This window comes from Mauremys mutica, chromosome 2 (assembly GCF_020497125.1).
Source record: "Mauremys mutica isolate MM-2020 ecotype Southern chromosome 2, ASM2049712v1, whole genome shotgun sequence".
Taxonomy (NCBI): Eukaryota; Metazoa; Chordata; order Testudines; family Geoemydidae; genus Mauremys; species Mauremys mutica.
The window spans coordinates 55,907,142-55,926,598 of record NC_059073.1 but is presented as its reverse complement, the minus strand read 5'-3'; the positions used below and the strand labels follow the sequence as shown (position 1 = coordinate 55,926,598).

The following is a 19,457-nucleotide window of genomic DNA, read 5'->3' as shown; positions in this document are numbered from 1 at the left end:
TGAATAGCTGGGCACAGTATAGGGAAGCCTATTGTTCCCCAAAGGCTGCTTGCAGTTACTGTTAACACACTTCTGTGCTTTTACCAGAGCCTTCAGGAGCTGTGACAGCGCTTGCAAATGTGATGCTCATGACAAGTCTGTCTGCTTCTAAAGCATGTGAAGAAAGCTGAACACTATTAATAATACTAATGGAGAGATTATCTTTAGCTTCTGATTTTTTTTCCTTTTGAAATAAAAGTGGGAGGTTTGTTTTAACACTCTGCCCTTTTCAGAAAGGTTACAAGAAGCAATTGAGACCCCTCTGCAAAAAGCCTCCCTTTTCAAGTTTTCCACTTAATTAGAACACCACATTTTACTTTGCCAGAAGTGAACTCTTCACCAGTACCTTTTAAAGAAATAAAAATTAAAAAAAATAATAAATAAGAGCAGCAATCCTGTGTCAGTATAAAAGTGGTTTTGTTAGTTTGTATGCACAAAGGGACAATTATACACTTTTAAAGTCCCTATTAAAGAGCCAAAAACTGTTCTGGAGCTTCCTTATTAAAAATGTCTGAACATTGCAGATAGCAAAAAGACTGCAACAGTAGCCAATTAGACGGCATTAATGTGTAAATTTCTGCAGAAAAATGTATGTAAAATGTTTTGAGATTTAAGCATGTAAGAAAAGGACTGCACTCCCTGGCTAAAATTATGCTATTATGGCTTGAATGCACCTGTGTGTATTTCTTCTTAAGCAGTAATAGTATTAATTTTTGTTGTTAAATACAATAACTTTTCACCAAGATCTTCTAATTAAATTAAAGAAAAAAGAAATACTCAGCACAAAAATTAACTTATTGCAAAATGGGAAGGATTGTACATATATCCAGAAAACATATTATGGATCACATTTTCCAGGCATCTCATGTTGCTTTGGCAGACCAATATCCTGTAAAATGCATAACAGAGCTTGATTATCCCTCCCTCCTATATAATACAGGTCAATTTGCACTTGCTTTCTCTTGTATTTTGCATTTATCCGCAGTGTTGTAACCTTTGTGCATATTCTGTTTAACTAATTATTCAAATTATCAGCAAATTTTATCCAGTCTATCAGATCTGAAAACAAAATTTCCATATTACTAATGCAATGAAATCAAGTTAGAACACAAAAGACAGTGATGTTGAACAATTTTAATACATCCTGAATTGACAGTGAATCTCCGGTTCTTTTTTTATTGGGTACACTGTTTCTATTTTTTGTCATGAAGTTAAAATAGTGTGTGTTCATCTTTAAAACTGTGCCCCACTGTGCTATGCTTTATACTGTGCAACATACAATCCAACACAACTTATCATACCATGACAGCTAATATTTAAAAAAGAACACACACGTATTTTGAGGTTTGATAACTGCTATCAATCTCGATAATGGGTATCCAATCCAAATTCTGACACATACCTAGTGGACTGAACATCCGCTATGAGCAGCTAATGCTGAAGAAAATGAATAAGGGCGGCAGACAGTTCAGGTCTCTAATTAAAAATAAAACAAACAAATAGAGTATAAAAAAGCAATTCTAAAATACCTCTATTGTGGTTTACAAATTTAGCAATGTCCAACTGGCAGGTTTTTAATTGGACATACAGTTTTTGAAGATTCTGGGTCTTACCTTATAGATTTTTTTTGCCAATATGGTTACATTTTCAGGAGTCCCAGTACAGTTTGACACAGCACTTTGGTTTCATAGAAACTGCCAACAAGGGATATAGTACAATGTGTAAATGCATGTCTTTGATGCCTAGCAAATGCACTTTTTAAAGAGACTTAATCAAGTTAGAGCGACCTCCAAAAGCAAAATTGCCGCACAAAGCATAATGGGTAATGCTATGTAAATTGCAATGTATGCAATTGGGATGTGATTACGGCAAGACCAAAAGGTGCTAGCTAATGACCTCTACATTTGATCTCTGATTTTCCTAGGGGCTGACAATATATCTGGCTGAGACAATAGCTACATCACTCTGATGAGCAAGGAGAAGGAGAGAACACCTGTCTACAACCACTGTTGCAGCCTCAGTGGACCAGATCTAGATGCTGCTAGCTGAAACCTTTAAGCACTGCTACAAAGGCAGCCCTTAAATCTGTACATCATTCAACAGAATGCTTTTTTTATATTCAATTTTGTATTTAAAAAGTGTTTTCAAACAGCTTTAATCCTTTTTCTAACTACATGATTTATTTTTCAGGGTGAGTGCAATATTGTGGTTTAGTATAGAGAAAGCATATTTTATTTATCCAGCATTTTCAAATGAATTGTTTTATGTTTCTTGATGCTCAGAAACGTTGTGCTTTTAACTGCCACTTAATCAAGGAAGTTCCATCATGTTATTTTACATTGTAACATCTGATCCAAAACTTTAAATGGACTCTGCTATGCAGATTTTTGTGTTATCTGCAACAATGAAAGGGAAAAATCAAATTCCTTCATTGTACATTCTTCCTACTGTTCTAGATAGAACTTTCAAGATAAATCAGATCAAGAGTTCTAAGACAGTTCTGATTTATTTTCCTTCCCAGGTCTTAGCGGAAAGACTCTGTCTGATGTGCAGGATTCATATTGAAACAAAATAAAACTAAACTCTTTATATACACTATTCTTGGTATAAAAAATTACCTTATAGAGTGTCCATCATTACTTACCTCATAGAAAACAAAATCAAATGTCTTAATTTTATTCTGAGGGGTTTTATGCATTTATTACAATCTGGACCGTAGGAAGCTACTTTGCTTGTCAAATCTTGCCTTTAGTCCAATACTAGCTTATAACTTTGATATTTTTTTTCAAAACGCTTGGTGTTCTTTATTCTTAAAACCTTATGTTGTAGTCCCATTTTTACTTCTTATGTATCATCTTCAAGCTCCGCCTGCAATTTATTTCTTTTCTCTCACTGAGGTTTTTGTTTTGCTTTTTAAATCAGTAGAACAATTTTAGTATTCTTTTGCCTCATTACTTTCAATTTGGTTTGAAGGATGCAAATAATTTCTGCATTATCAAATAAATCTGAATTTTAAAAATGTTATCAACTTGTTTAGAGCTTCCAGAAATTTACCTTTTTTTTCTTTTCTTTTCAAATCTCTCTGACCTAATAGCGCACAATTACTTATGAAGTTGACTACCATGCTCCTGCACCTTGTACTCAGGTTGAACTGTGATTCCAGCACACATGCTGACCTACAGCTTTCCATTTGTCCCTTTGAGGTACAATACAAGGGCCCAATTCTGCTCCCATTAAAGGCAATAGCATAAATCCTATCACCTTCAATAAGTACAGGATTAGGCCTCAGAAGGGTGTAATTTTATAGGTGGGAGAATTTCCTTTTCTGTCCCTACACTGACTTATACATATTGTGTATGCAAGCTTGGATTTATTGTATATCCCATTATTGGTTTAGCCCATGACAAAATGAATTAAACAATAAATAGGTTACAGATATTTCCCTTGGGATAAGGGTACTTGATCTTTTTTCTCCCTTTTCCACATAATACTGCAATCAGCATCCTCTGAAATTTATGGTAAATACATTGTCTGCTTCATCCTTTATACAAAAAAATGCCGTGTTTACATAAGTAGTGTTGGCAATGAAGACTTTTTAATTAAACATATTTACACATTACAATTACATAAGTAAAATTTTAAATACATTTTGTTAACATAACCAATGTATATTCATGTAGCCCTGATAATCCACCCCTCCCCCCCGCACACACTCAAAAAGGCACTGTAACAAAGGAATAGCAATACAAAACAGAGAACAATTCTGTTTGATTTTCCATTGCAGTCATTTTATCAGGGACAGGGTATATTTTACAGTGGTGCACAGATGAAGGTTGCATGCATTCCCCAGCATTAAATTGTGGTAGAAAATGAAAAACCTAATAGCATTTTGATGTATTCCAGTTAGGTTTTCCATTAAGAGAAAAAGGTGATATGTTCACACCATTTGTCAGGAAAAGAAGAAATGAAGAAAATGTTGACAATTTCATTACACTCTGGTTATGGGGTGATCTGAACTTACCTATTACAAGATAAAAAAAAACTATTCAATATTATTAGTTGAAAACATTACTGTTTATAGTTACTTTAACTTGTGCTACAACTGTACAGTTGATATAACAGTATGAGCTACAGATTTTAAAAGAGAGATTTCATATCATTTACAGCCTTGCTCAAAAATTTTTGTATTCTTTTGAATGACATAGCATCAAAATGAGTCTCACACTATTGAACAGTTCTCTGATAAACCCAGCCCTTAAAAAGAAGATGTAACAGATAGTATAAAAAGTGCTTGTAAGTATATCACTCTTTTCTTCACTGCTGTATTTATTCAGAATTTTTTTCCCCTGTTTTTTCACTTTATTTTTTATTTATTTTTATCGACTGCAGGATTCCCAGCTTTTCTGCTGAGAATATTTCCCCAGAGTAAACAGTGGCTGGCCATTTCATATCAAAGTCAAAGAACTAAATGCGTATTTACAGGGTGCAGCGGAGTTAAGTTGTAGCTTCAATCCGCTCAACTGGAAATGCTGTGTTGTACAATGTAGCTTTAATTAACTTTTTTTTATTATTTCCACAGAGTTTCATATAACAAATATAAAATTAAGAACAGATATGGGGGGGGTGATTATAACTATGCTCAGTGGGATTTCCAAAGTAACATGTAATATCAGTAGTTGCTCTACAAGAAAATATATCTTCGGAGACATACATTTGTCATACATGAAAGTAAACTATTAGCACAATGAAAAGAAATACTTGCTGAATAAAACGGAATTGATTCCCTGGTGAATTATTAGTTAATTGATCACTGAATCATTCAGTCCTCTGTTAAAACAAAGTTCTTACCTATGTGCCTAGTTTTAAATCACATGAATAGTTCTACTGATTTCAATGGGAGTACTTATGTGCTTAAAAGTGGGTACATGCTATCTTTCTATGGTTCCAATGCAAGTGGGGGCCTGGAAGTATTGAGCCAGCCTGCGCATGGGACTTCACAATCTTCTGCATGCTATGGAACCAAGTTGGACAGTGGTTTTGATGCATGAGCATAGTTAGGTGGGTTACAGGAGAACCAGCAGAGTGACTGAGGTGTGGCAAAATAATTTACTGATAATATACCATATGGTTCCAAAACAACAGCACCACTAACACAAAAACCAAACCACCACATTTGTTGCTCCTCTCAAAAGCCTGCAGACGCAGCTGGTTACTTCAAGCTGGGGCCGAGCATCCCATCATTCAGTCCTGTATGCATTTCCTTGAGCACAAAGCCTGTTTAATGGGGCTTTCAAGGCTTTGACTGTGAGAGAAGTATGAACTCTCATGTCTTATTAGAATGACCTTGAGCCTGATCCAAAATCCACTGCCATCAAAGACTTTCCATGGACTTCAGTGGACTTTGGATCAGGCTCAGCGTGACACTGTTGACATCTGACAGCATACAGAAGATATGAAAACAGCAAACATCTCCACTACTAGTTTGTAGAAGCAGCAAAGAATCCTGTGGCACCTTATAGACTAACAGATGTTTTGCAGCATGAGCTTTCGTGGGTGAATGCAAGCATCCGAAGAAGTGGGTATTCACCCACGAAAGCTCATGCTGCAAAACGTCTGTTAGTCTATAAGGTGCCACAGGATTCTTTGCTGCTTCTACAGAACCAGACTAACACGGCTACCCCTCTGATACTTGACTACTAGTTTGGATTTTTTTAAAAAGGAATCTCCATTTACGGAGGACCATTCTGCTACTCGTATTCACATGGGTGAGCAAAGTCAGGGGACAATCAGGCCCATCATATAACTCTGCCTACTGTATCCTTTCACTTCAGTATGAAAGCTACCCACAATGGACCAATATAATGAATATTATATAAACAGTCAAAAGCGATTACACAATAAAAGAGATGAGACAGACTGAAGAACAGCAGATAAGGTGAAAATGTACCTGGCTTTATGCTGACCAGTGTCTACCATTATAGATTATTAATTATTAATAATTATTATTATTTTAAAGCTTGAGGCTATGAACGTACTATAACATGGTACCAGTGGAATACAACTGTAATATCATATGACTAATCTACAACACACTAAATATGGGTTGTTTACCAGAAAGCAGAGCAATGCAGTTACCCTGGTATATGTGGCACCATTTGAAGTAGGCAATGCATAGCAAAAACACGTGATTAATAAAGCAAGATTGCAATTTACAGATAACTCACCAGACTGCACATGGGCAGATTTAGCGACTTGAGTCTACCTCTGATTAAACCGTCTATTTATGGGGAAATCCAATGTGGGTATGATATCACCCAATCTATTTGGTTCTAGTAGGCCAGGAAGGGGCACATAATCACAGTGAGTATTTTCAAAGGTCATTATTCTAGCAAATATTACTTACATTCTCCAGAAAATCAAAAGGAAAAGTTCTATTTATTTATTTTTAAAAAACAAAAGGAATCATAGAATATTGTAGTGGTCCAGACAAATTAAATTATATCTAAATCTAATCAGGATTAATACTCATTTGTTCAGATTAAATCTTTCCTAAAAACATTACAGTTTTCACCTGCTATCCACAAACATGGGCAAAAGGAACTGGATGACCAAGTTTGGTGCCATCCTAAATAAATTACCAGCAAACAAGATTTTCTCCTCTGAAAAATTCCTTTACATTGGAGATCTCCTACTAAAAAAAACCTCATAATCAACAACAAAATATAATGGATTCCTCAAAAGAATGGATGGTTGATACTATGCAATCCTGAAATACAGAAGAACCCACATCTGTAATCCAAAAATTATTGACACCATTTAATCTTAAATTATTCATGTTCCCTTGCCACAGAGAGTATTCTTCATCCTCCGTGCGCTGTGTGTATACAATGGTGAAAAGGAAGCGGAATGAAACGGACATCTTAAATTGGCTCAGAATTTCCAAGTGCTTAAAACAAATGGGATATATGTGTGAAATTAGTTGCAGGTTTGTTGTAGGGTTTTAATATGATAAATGAGGAGTAGGAAAAGAAATGTGTAACAAAATACAACAGATTCTGAGGCAGTAGAATATTTTGAGAAATGCTGAATCTGGCTAGAGTTCAAGTGACACTGTAGAGACACTTTTATTAAGACTGCTACATATTAAAGGGCAATTCCTACACTCTCTTATATGGGTATGACGAGCTCCCTGGCAGTGTAAAATAATATGGTTCTGTTGGACCATTGGGGGTGGCATGTACTCTGTGCGGCACCAAACCATGCTCCACTGGGGTTCTCTGTGAAGTCGCCATATTCGGGGGGATTTGGAGTGGGGCAGATGCCAGTTAGGGAGGGGCCCAAGTATCCACTTCCATACAGATCTTCAGGTCCTTCAAACTGTGGAGGGGTCCAGGGTGATAAAACAGTAAATGCCAATCATTAGAGCAGCTCTGTTACCATTCCAAGGCAGTGGGTGGGGAGAAGGAATCCTCCCTTACTTCCCGTCACAGAGTTCCCGAATCACTGATAATCTTGAGTATTCCCTAAGGATCTTCATATAATTAGGTTTCATTGTATTTTTAGCAACAAAATGTAGTCACTTTAAAGTCAACAGCCTACTGGAAAAACAACAGTGAAAGGAAACCTTGATGGACTAAAAGACCGGAAATTTCCAGCTGAGGTTCCAACAATAACATGGATTCACCAAGGGCAAGTCATGCCTGACCAACCTGATTGCCTTCTATGATGAGATAACTGGCTCTGTGGATATGGAGAAAGCGGTAGACATGATATATCTTGACTTTAGCAAAACTTTTTATACGGTCTCCCACAGTATTCCTGCCAGCAAGTTTAAAAAGTATGGATTGGATGAATGGACTATAAGGTGGAAAGAAATCTGGCTAGATTGTTGGGCTCAATGGGTAGTGATCAACGGCTCGATGTCTAGTTGGCAGCTAGTATCAAGCAGAGTCCCCCAGAGGTTGGTCCTGGGGCCGGTTTTGTTCAACTTCTTCATTAACGATCTGGATGATGGGACTTTTAATGGCCCGGTGAGCAATGCTGACTGGAGCCACCAGGGTCCCTTTTCGACCGGGTATTCGAAAACCGGACACCTGGCAACCCTATGCTCACTAAATGAGCAGCTATTAAATATTTTGTCAAATTCTCAATGTTCAATATCTGGCCACATGATTTATTTACTGCATGCTAGTCAAACCCTGCTCTGAAGACAGAATTATTTATTTCCTCATGGGCTTTTCTACAGTGCTCATTGTTATAATATCTAAGCACTTTGTAATTTATTTTCACCCCTATGAAGTAAGGGGGTGTTGTCCCCATTTTACAGATGTGGAGCTGAGACACAGACAGACTAAAGTAAAAGGGCCTGCTAATTTAGTGTGCCCAATTTGAGACATTTAGGTCTTTTCAGAGTACTCAGCATTATATAGCACTTTATATGTTCAAAGCACAGCTCCCATTGACTTCAATTGCAGCTGTGAGTACTCAGCCCCTGTGCAGGCACCCAGAAAAGGAGGAACACACAACTAAGTAACTTGCCTAGAACCATGCAGAACTCTGTGTTTCATTTGCTTGCTTACATTTCCCTTCCTTCCTCCTCTTCTCTCTTACATTCTTTTTCTCCCTTCTCTTTCATTATTGTTTTTTCATCCATCAAAAACAAGTCAAGAAGTGGGTTCTGCATTTTATTCTGAAGGAATGGAGGTTTGTAGTTGTTCTTCTGGTAGTGAAATTTGACTAGGGCCATGTACTTGTGAGGACAGACGAAGAAGGTTCAGCCTTCTCCCTGCTTCTGAATTTGGGGTACAATGTCTGTTTGCAGGAGACAGTGGACTGACCAGGACAGGGGTATGCTGTTTACATTTCCTATGTCCACTTCTAGACCGAGGAACCAGTTTGGGGTATCATCAGTTGTGTGAATCAGTCCAGAGATCACTTGTTTAAGACCTGTGGTAGACAGGAGGTTTTGCGTCACTGTGTGCGGATGCTGAAGTTTTCCAAGACCATGAGCTTTGGGACCCCAACACAACGTCAGTCAGCATTTCTATCAGCTCTTTTCTGAAGCTTTCCCCCATCTGGAGTTTTGTACATGAGCATTGTCTGTTAATACATATAGGAGGTGAATATACTAGCAGAATTTTGTCTTCCAGGGAACTGTCCTCTGCATTTGAGGCTGGACTGAAGCAAGCTTTTCTTCATCCTTCATTCTCGACACCACACTCTATTTACCATTCTCCTTTTACACATGCACAATGAACAACATTATGGCCAGACTTTCACAAGTAGAGGAGGAGAAGAGTTACAGCAAGGCAGAATATAGGACCCAACATGGAGGTTTGAAAGACATTCACCCACTTAATTTTTATTTATGGAAAATGACTGAGTGGTATCTTGATGTTTATTTCTATGAAGCCTCTTGGATTATTAGCTCACATTTAGTGTTCTATTTGCCATGTACGCCCCAGCTTCAGCTAATCAGGCTTTATTCTTGAACATTCTGAATTGCCTGTAGCACTTAATTTCAGCAGGCAAGCTGACTCACGCTGACAGGAAACAATATGAGGCTTCCCCCTAAGGGACCATCCCATAATATCAATACGAATATATAGTCATTAGCTAGTCAGGGAACATCTAACAATTATATTAGTCAAAGCACTTTACAACACTTAGTATTGTGGGAAATCTGAGATTCTGAGCTCGGAAGTTATACTGAACACAAATATTAAGCACCTCTGCTCTCTTTTATTGTCAGCAAAATTAATTTCAGTAAAACCGGATCATCGCAGAAGTTAAAAAAAGGTCTAAAGATTTCTATGGTATCTCTCTCTTCAAAGTCAGTTCAGGATGTTTTTGTTTTAATTTTAAAGGACAAAATGAATTCCTAGTGACAGAGAAATAAAATCTGGTTAAGGACAGATGAAGCCATTTGCAAAAAAAATAGGCTGTAACATGAATATAGGGGACTTCACAGTCATAGATACGAACTCTTTTCTTCTGCTTCAAAAGCCCAGGCTTCTAACCAATGAGACAATAAAGAAGACTCTCCTTACAGAAATCAATATTATGTTTTATATGTTCAGATATGCCGACACCAAGAAAACTTTCTACCATCTCACTCTGGCTAGGAGATAACATCCCAGTCTGGTAGACACTGGCCTGGCCTCAGTTATTTACCTCCCATTTGGACTGCAGTAATGCAATATACCTGGTCATGAAGCCATCAACTCTTTGGAAACTCCAACTATTACAGAATTCTGCTGTGAAGCTCCTCAGTGACATAAGCTACCGCGAGCACACCAAACCTGTCCTCCACTCTCTGCACTGGATTCCCACAGAATATGGAGTCAAATTCAGTGTCTCAGTCCTCCAAGGTGCTCAGTGGCCTGGGCCCAGGATATCTAAAAGACCGCTTAAGGCTCCAGGATGAGAACCGTAGTCAACAACTCTGCTTCTCGGGCACAATCAGACTTTCTACACTAAAGGTAAAGTGTGTCTGTTCATTCAGGAAACACAGCTTTGTCTGGGGGCTGGTCAAGGCTATGGAACAAACTCCCATAGGAACTAAGGACCATCCCAAACCTCACCATCTTCACCATCAAATGCAAGATGCGTTTTTTGACTTAGCCTTCTCTAACCGAAACATACAGCAGCTGCTCCATTTAAAAAAATCCCCCAAAACAAAACCCTAACAAAACAAAACACTGCATTGTGAATACAATTCTTCCCTGCAGGAGAGAATGAGAGAAAAGAACAAACTGCACGTGACAGATCTTAGTCATGTTGCTTAATGCACTCCTGGAAGGTGCTTAGATACTTCTGATGAAGATGGTATAAGAACCTCTATAGAATAAAATGAATGGAATGCCATCCAACTGAGGGCAGTGATTCATGTACACACAAGCCATTACAAAGCAACACCTAAACATTCACTTACAACTACAATCAAACCCACTGCAGCACTCCGCCAAATACCCTGTCCCAGTGCACACACACCCTTCCAGCACTCCACCAAATACCCCCTCCCAGTACACAAACATCCCTGCAGCACCCCCATATACTCCCTCACTGTACACTCACACCCCTCTGGCACCCCACAAAACCCTCTCCCAGTACACCCACACACCCCTCCAGCACTCCACCAAATACCCTCTCCCAGTACACACACACCTCTGCAGTACCCCCATAAACCCCCTCACAGTACACACACACACACTCCTCTGGCACCTCCCTCAAATACCCCCTCCAGCATCCCACAAATATCCCCTCCTAGTATACACACACACACCCCTGGCACCCCCCAAATACCCCTTCCAGCTTCCCCCTCCCGCCAGCTCATCCCCCTCCAACCATGTCCTCTTTTTGGGAACATGAAATATGGTAACCCTCCCTTGATGTGAGGAATTTACTATAAGTGCAACTGCAAACAAGATTGTGGAGTAAGTCACTACCCAGCTCCATGCCAAGCTGACATCTCCCACAGCAAGAATCAATTCCCTTGAACTGTTCCATAAGTGGACATGGTTGCAATGAGTGTTGTAGCAGTGTCAGTCTCAGGATATTAGAAAGACAAGGTGGTGAAGTAATATCTTTTATTTGACTAACTTCTGTTGGTGAGAGAGACAAGCTTTCGAGTTTGCACAGAGCTCTGTGTAAGCTTGACCAGAAGAAGAGCTCTGTGTACGCTCGAAAGCGGGTCTCCCTCACCAACAGAAGTTGGTCCAATAAAAGATATTGCCTCACCCACCTTGTCTTTCATGGTTGCAATGAAGTATCAAAGGGGTAGTCGTGTTAATCTGGATCTGTAAAAACAGCAAAGAGTCCTGTGGCACCTTGTAGACTAACAGACGTATTGGAGCATGAGCTTTCGTGGGTGAATACCCACTTCGTCAGATGCATGGTTGCAATGAGTCATTCAAGTTCTGCCAGGAACAAGCTGCTGCTGAGGTGTGCAATTGTGCTAATACCCATCAGCCCACTAATCATGTTGTTAGTTCCTGCCTACTTTGAGCCTGCCCAAGCAGTCAAATAACGCTCCATCAAGCCGGTGAGGAAGCCCTAGCCTGGTTGAATAAGCTTTATATAGAAGTTAGTGATGGGTGAATCTCAGAAGGTTCATCAGTTTGATTCAAAGTTTAGATGCTTATCCAAGCCATATAAATACCTCTTTGGTCCAGACATTGGATTGTAAATCTAACAAGAGAGCCTGAACTTCATGTACTTCCTGCTTCGTGCCACTTGTATGGTTTATACCAGAGGGCTGAGAGTTCAATGAGGTGAGTTATATTCTCAGGTCTGTTACAGACTTCCTTTGTGACCTAGAGCAATTCGCTTATAGTAACAGCTTTATTTCCTCCATCGCTACAATGAGGAGAATAGTTACCGACAACAAAGAGGTCCATGAGGTTAAATTCATTAATTTGTCCAGAGTTTTGGGATCCTCCGATAAAAGGCATTCTAAAAATGATTGGTACTGTAAATTAGCCTTTCTTGTGCCTTTCATAATTTTGCTTCCAATCCTGCCTGTGACCAAGAAGTGAAAACTCATGAAAGAAATGAAAAAAAAATTTAAACTTCAGAAATTGTTCAGTTTGCATTAGTTTTGGATCAGATGCTATTTCATACACACTGGCTGTTTATAGTAATGAAATCATTAACACTACTTATATAGGATTTTTCATCTGAAGATGTCAGAGTGCTTTGCAAAGGTGGATATTATTCCCATTTTATAGAGTGGGAAACTGAGGCACAGAGATATCAAAACTGACCTTTTCAAAAGCACTTACTCATTTTGATTGCCTCAATGTATCTCAAGTTGGACTTCCAAAAACTGAAGTACTCAGAATGAGTGGACACTTGAAACTTTTAACATAAGTGACTTGCCCAAGGTCATACATCAAGACAACTGCAAAATTAAGGCTAGAATCCAAGTCTCCTGTCTCCAAGTCCCTGGATACACACACACTCCTATTCAACTGATTTACCAACCACAGTAAAAATCAGATTTTGTTTGTTAAGTTTCTTTCTGCTTGTACTCTACAATACATTAATAACAATGTGATTTAACTATATAGAACTTCAACCTTTTAGGGGATTAGAAGGCTCAGAGGACTTAGTAGGAACCTGTGGGGGTATTAGACATTCATGAAAGGGTTAACTTCTAAAAACAGGCAACTTTCACAGACCACTAGAAACCATCAGGTCAGATCACCAAATGAGAGTTGGGTTATAATGGACCGGCTTCCAGTATCCTCTGTAGCTCTCTTATGCCACTCCAATGCCAAAAAGAAGTGGCAGCAGCCCCTCGGTAAATATTCCCAATGCAGGAACAGCATAGGGCCAGCATACTTGTTCCTACACTGCCCTCTCTTCCTCTCATGCCAACTTTTGCTAACTACCGTTAAGGTATAACAGCAGTTCACTTTATTTCACTTGGCCAATCTTTGACCATATTTGTGCTTCCTCCTCTATTTTGTATCTGTTACCTGTCTTGTTTTCCCCATTCCTCTTACTTGTTCGGAATGGATCGTTTTGTTGATAGGTGTGTCATTTATTGACCCCAGCTGTATTTTGCCCTACAGGTGTTTAATGCTGCACTGGGCTTGTAGCACACAGATGCCTTGCAATAGGTGCTTATAAAATAGATTAAATCATATCCTTATTAATAATCGTAAGCCCTTTTTACTCTAAATATAACAGTATGGGACAGCTCATATTAGGTCACCTGTTCAAAGACGGCCTGGTCCGTAGGTGACTGTATGCCTTTTGCATTTGATGTTTATTTCATGGCTTATGTGAAATGTATTCACCTCATAAAACAATTATAATCACCGTTATTAGGGTTTACCAACACTCACCAAAGAGTTCCAAGTGTTGAACGGGCATAGGTATAAAACCACAGTGCCGCTACTCTAGCCCCTAAACTCACCTATGGGACTCCAGACTTGGGGCTAGATTTTTTAAGTTACTTAGGCTACATTTTAGGCTCCTAATGATGCAGATAGGCACTGAGGGGGAAGGGGGAAGGGAGGGGAGAGATATTCAACAGCACCTAGGCACCTAATCACCTGGTCTCTCCAGAAAATGGCTATAACACTTTTTCAGGAAAATGCGTGAGAAGGCTGACTTGCTGTTGCCTACCTGTCTCTCTGTCCTGTGCACAGATTTAATTCTCCAGGGCTGTCAATCTAGCACTTTTCCAGCACTACATTAATTTCATTTTAAAAAGTGTTTTAATTAACTGACTGTAAAATAGCTGTGTAAAACCCCATAGAAATGATATATCCTCATTCCATTTGAGGGAATATTTTCTCCACAGTTCTGTTTTACTTTATGAGACTACGGATATTTAATACATCAGAAGTAGCTGTGCCCTTTCTCATTTTCTAGGTATCTCCCCATGTTTGGGATTTTGATTTTTGTTATCTGGGTCGGAGAGAAAGGACCACTTGCACTCAGGGGAGAAGGGGGATAATGAATTGCATAAAATATCCAAATACTATACAAAACGGGGGAAAGTACACTCTACGGATTAAAGAGAAATATGCAAGAATATCCTGAAAATGATGTGTTCAGTCTTTATGTATGAATTAAAATCTTCATTTTCTAATAGCTTATTCTAATTTCCCTGTGTGGTTGGTACTGTAGACCTTAAGCCCAAGAAATGATTAAGAAAAAAAAATCTCTTTTACGTTAGCATGTAATCCTTCCATTTGTAGATATCAATATCTTAGCCAGGTGGTGAAGACTATAGAAACCACACATTTTCTAAACAGAATATGTTGGGGGGTGGGAGGTGGCTTCCTCACCAGCTTGTAATGTCGTAACTGAATTCTGAATTGTCCATGTTTTCATTACTCCGTGCCTGGAACAAATTAAAATGCCCACTTCTAAACAGGTGATCTCTTTGCCAGGAGGCTGGCAATGTGTCGGTGCATCTGAAACCTGAGCTATGATAACTCTGGTCATCAGCATCATGGACAGGAGGACACTACTAATTCATTCTTTGCTGGATATCTAAAGATGGGTAAACATGCATAGCTTTCACTCAACCATCAACTGGAATATAATGGCAATTACTAGACACATTTTAAGTTAAGATCTATATTCAGTCAAAAGAAGACTAGACAGCACTGTTCCATACGAGACTGAGCTACAGCATTTTTCTCCTTTTTTCATTCAGCATCTTTATTACTGTTTATGTGTGAATATATAATGTGTGATGTTAGATGAATTGAATTAAAAGCCAAGATTTTTAAAGAAGTCCTTAGGTTACTGCCAGTTTAAGTTTTTAAATAAGTTCACTAAAACATTACTAGATGACTCTCATTTACATTCTTGTTCTCTTTATTTGTTCTAAGGAAGGAAGTTGTCTCCAAAAATACAGGGAAGGTGCTTCATTAAGCAAACACACTGGAAGGTATTGGTGCTTGCTGCTGTGGTGTAACTAGTGGAAGGCTCAGTGCCATAACTCTCTTAGGACTTATCTTCACAGCATTGTTGCTCCAGCTACTGCTCAAGTTTTGTCCCTAACCTGTCTCCTGACCACACATAAAAGACGATGGACTGAATCTCTGGCTGCTGATGATGCTTGAGCTAAGAAGAGTGGAGATGCAGCAGCCCAAGTTACAACTCACCAGATGCTAATCCTATGATGATGCTGTTAGTCAAACCATGCTATGCAGCTGGAGTGTTGTGTTTCACATGGCAGTCTCTCTCACGCGAGCTAGGCTAGTTCAAATGGAATAACTTGAACTCACTCAGTCAAGCTAACAGTTACAGTGAAGACAAGCTCGTAAACAATACTGAAGTAACAAACTGAGGGACACATTAGACCAGTGTTTCCCAAACTTACAATACTGGCATACCCCTTTTGAGACATTTGTCTTACCGGCGTACCCCTTCTCCAGTGAAGATAATTTGGGGGTGGGAGGGTGGTAGCCACATTTTTATAACACACTCCTCATTCATTTCATTCTGGATTAAATGCTTATTTTATAATACAAAATTATATTACATACAGTTGAAACAAAACTTTTAATAGAAATAATAGTTACATATAGAAAGTACTAGAAATAATTAAAATAATAGAAGCAAATCAACAGTCTGGCAGAACATATATATCTATGGTGAATTCGCATCATTCTGAAATTAAAATACGCTGATTTGGTTAGGTTAGTGAAGAAAGCACTAGTTTTAATACTTACTATTTCGGTATTGAAAAATGTTCAGTACAAACCAAACTATTCAGTGCAAGGGATGGAACTGCTTTTGACCAGACACTATCGCGGCGATATCTGCTCAATGTTTGTGATCTTAAGATGAAGATGGGGCTCCACGTCAATAAGACGATTTCGGTTTTTTGTTTTGATGCCAACCAGTGCAGAAAATCCGATCTCGCACAAATACAAGGTGGGAAAAGGCAGAAGATACTTGACAGCTTTGTCCGATAGAGCTGGATATTCAGAGCTAACCCCCAACCAAAATGACGTCAGTGTATTTTGCTCAAATTTTGTTTTCAGGAAGCTATCTGAAGCCAGCTCCAAGAGCTGTTCTTCTTCTGAAGCAGAGAGATTATTTGGCAATGTTTGAACACTGATGATAAAAGGGTTCCCTATCCATTCAAAAATGCCATCCGGTTCAGGGAAATACTTACAAAGATCTTTCTGCAAGCTTTCCAAATGCTGCTTCATGGTTTGCAACACATAACTATCAAGTTCGTTAGTCGAGTTTATTACTAAGTCATGAAGAGATGGAAAGGAATACAGTTCACGATGACAAAGACGTTTATGCCACAGTTTCAATTCTGCAAACATGACGCTCACTTTGTCTTGAACATGGACTATAGATATGAGTTTCCCTTGCAAGGATAGATTGAGGTTGTTTAAATGATCAAAGATATCTGCAATATATGCTAGTTTGCATAGCCATTTCCAGTCGTGTATATGGTCTCGCAGGTTAAAGGTTTCATCTTAAAAATCTTGCAGTTCTTCTCACAGCTCAAACAGGTGATTCAGAAGTTTTCCACGCGAAAGCCAACACACTTCAATGTGAAATAGGAGTTGTGTGTAATCACTGCCCATCTCATCACAAAGCTGAGAAAACAGCCGGGCGTTCAGAGGGCAGCCTTTCACAAAATTGATTATTTTTACAGCTTCATCTAGTCCTTGCTTTAGATCTGCCTGCATGTTCTGGGTGGCAAGTGCTTCCCTGTGAATGCAACAATGAGTCGATTTTGCTTCTGGTGCAACAGCTTGAATACACGCAAAAACTCCTTTCTTCGAACCAATCATGGCTCTGGTGCCATCTGTACTTATTCCAACACAACAACTCCAGTCCAAGTCACTGTTTTTGATACAGTCATCAATAACTTTAAAAATAGCTTCTCCAGTTGTATGTGTTGGCATAGGTTGGCAGAACAAAATTTCGTGGACTTCATTATTCAGCTCGTATCTGACAAACTACAAAAGATTAGCTAAATTCACAACATCAGTGGATTCATCCGCTTGCAGAGCACAGTAGCGATTCTTTTGTACTCTTGACAATAATTGCTGCTTTACGTTTTCGGCCATATCTGTGATTATTTGAGAGGGAGACATGATCTATAGCTTTGCTAGCCTTGTCTCCAATCATCACTTGCACCATTACTTTGGCTGCAGGTTTTACTAATGTCTCACCAATCACTTCAGCAGCTCCGGATTGTGCAGTTAAGTACACCACACTATATGAAGCTTCCAAAGCTTTCATATTGTCACTTCCCGTCACATTACAAATTGTTTTCTGGGACTTTTGGAGATCTTTGTGCCTATTTTCGAAGAATTCTACAGGTTTTCCCTCATATTCTTTAGGTTTGCTATCAAAATGGTGTTTTAGGTTGGATGGTTTCATACTTTCATTTGTGAGAGTCTCATAACAAATCACACATAGTGGAACAGGCTCCACCTCATCGCCAGTCCACGAAAATCCCAGTTTAAGATATTTTTCATCATATTTGTGGGCTTTTTTTGTTTTATTTCCAGCTGATACGTTCAATAAACTTACAGATGGTTCACACGGTTCACTAATTTTGTCATCACAATTGTCTGATGTAGCCATATCACTTCAGCATAATTATCACTAACATTCGTATTTCCTTCATAATTTTCTTTTGTACATTTCAAACTTCCCATTTTCAGCCAGCGACCCATTGTAAATGGGTTTAACAAAAACAAAAAGAGAGAAATTTTCTATATTAATTCACACCAAGTATGTACTTGCTATGATCTTTAGATTACTATGAGTAGTTATTCACTTTTATCTTTTATCCATCAGTATGACTTCTGCGCATGCCACAGAGGCAAGTGTATTGGCCAAGCAGTGGTAACGCGCACACATGGTTTGCGTCGGCACGCGAGCCGATTTTTACTGGCACGCTGCTGCCAGTCGGGGTCCCAGCCGCCGGCCCCACTCAGCCCAGTGCCGGCCTGTGTGAACGGGACCCCTAGCCAGCAGCAGGCTGAGCAGGGCAGGTGGCTTAGACCCCGGCTGGCAGGAGCCAGCGGATGGAACCCCAGACTGGCAGCGGGCTAAGCCGCTCAGCCTGCCGCAGGTCTGGAGTCCAGGGTGCTGACCCCACTCAGCCCCAGCCAGCCCCTTGCCACCTGGGATCCCAGCCGTCGGCCCCACTCAGGCCGCTGTGTGAACAGGACCTCCGGCCGGCAGTGGGCTGAGCGGGGCCAGTGGCCAGGACCCCAGCTGGAAGGAGCTGGCGGACAGAACCCCGGGCTGGCAGTGGGCTGAGCCGCTCAGCCCGCCACGGGTCTGGGTTTCTGTCCACTGGCCCTGCTCAGCCCGCTGCCGGCCTGTTTGAATGGGCCATGTACCCCTGGAAACCCTTTCACGTACCACCAGGGGTACACATACCACACTCTGGGAAACACTGCATTAGACCATCACTTGCACATATGAGTCTTGGCTTCACGCATCATTTACATTACGAAAGCCAATAACTAGGGCCCTACCAAATTCACGGCCATGAAAAATGTGTCACAGATCGTGAAATCTGGTCTCCCATCTTGAAATCTGGTCTTTTGTGTGCTTTAACTCTATACTACACAGATTTCATGGGGGAGCCCAGCATTTCTCAAATTGGGGGTCCTGACCCAAAAGGGAGTTGCAGGGGGGTCGCAAGGTTATTTTAGGGGGTATTGCTACCCTTACTTCTGTGCTGCCTTCGGAGCTGGGCGGCCAGAGAGTGGCAGCTGGTGGCTGGAGAGTGGTGGCTGTTGGCCGGGCGCCCAGCTCTGAAGGCAGTGGCCTGCCAGCAGCAGCGCAGAAGTAAGGATGGCAATGCCATACCATGTCATCCTTACTTCTGTGCTGCTGCTGGCGGTAGCTTTGCCTTCAGAACTGGGCTCCCGGCCTGCAGCTGCCACTCTCCAGCT

At 40.0% G+C, this 19,457-nt stretch overlaps 1 pseudogene; it reads right to left on the bottom strand.

The window, feature by feature from the left end:
* Positions 1-16,316: 16,316 nt before the first annotated feature.
* LOC123363172 lies at positions 16,317-18,129 on the bottom strand (annotated as a pseudogene).
* Between the last annotated feature and the right edge of the window lie 1,328 nt (positions 18,130-19,457).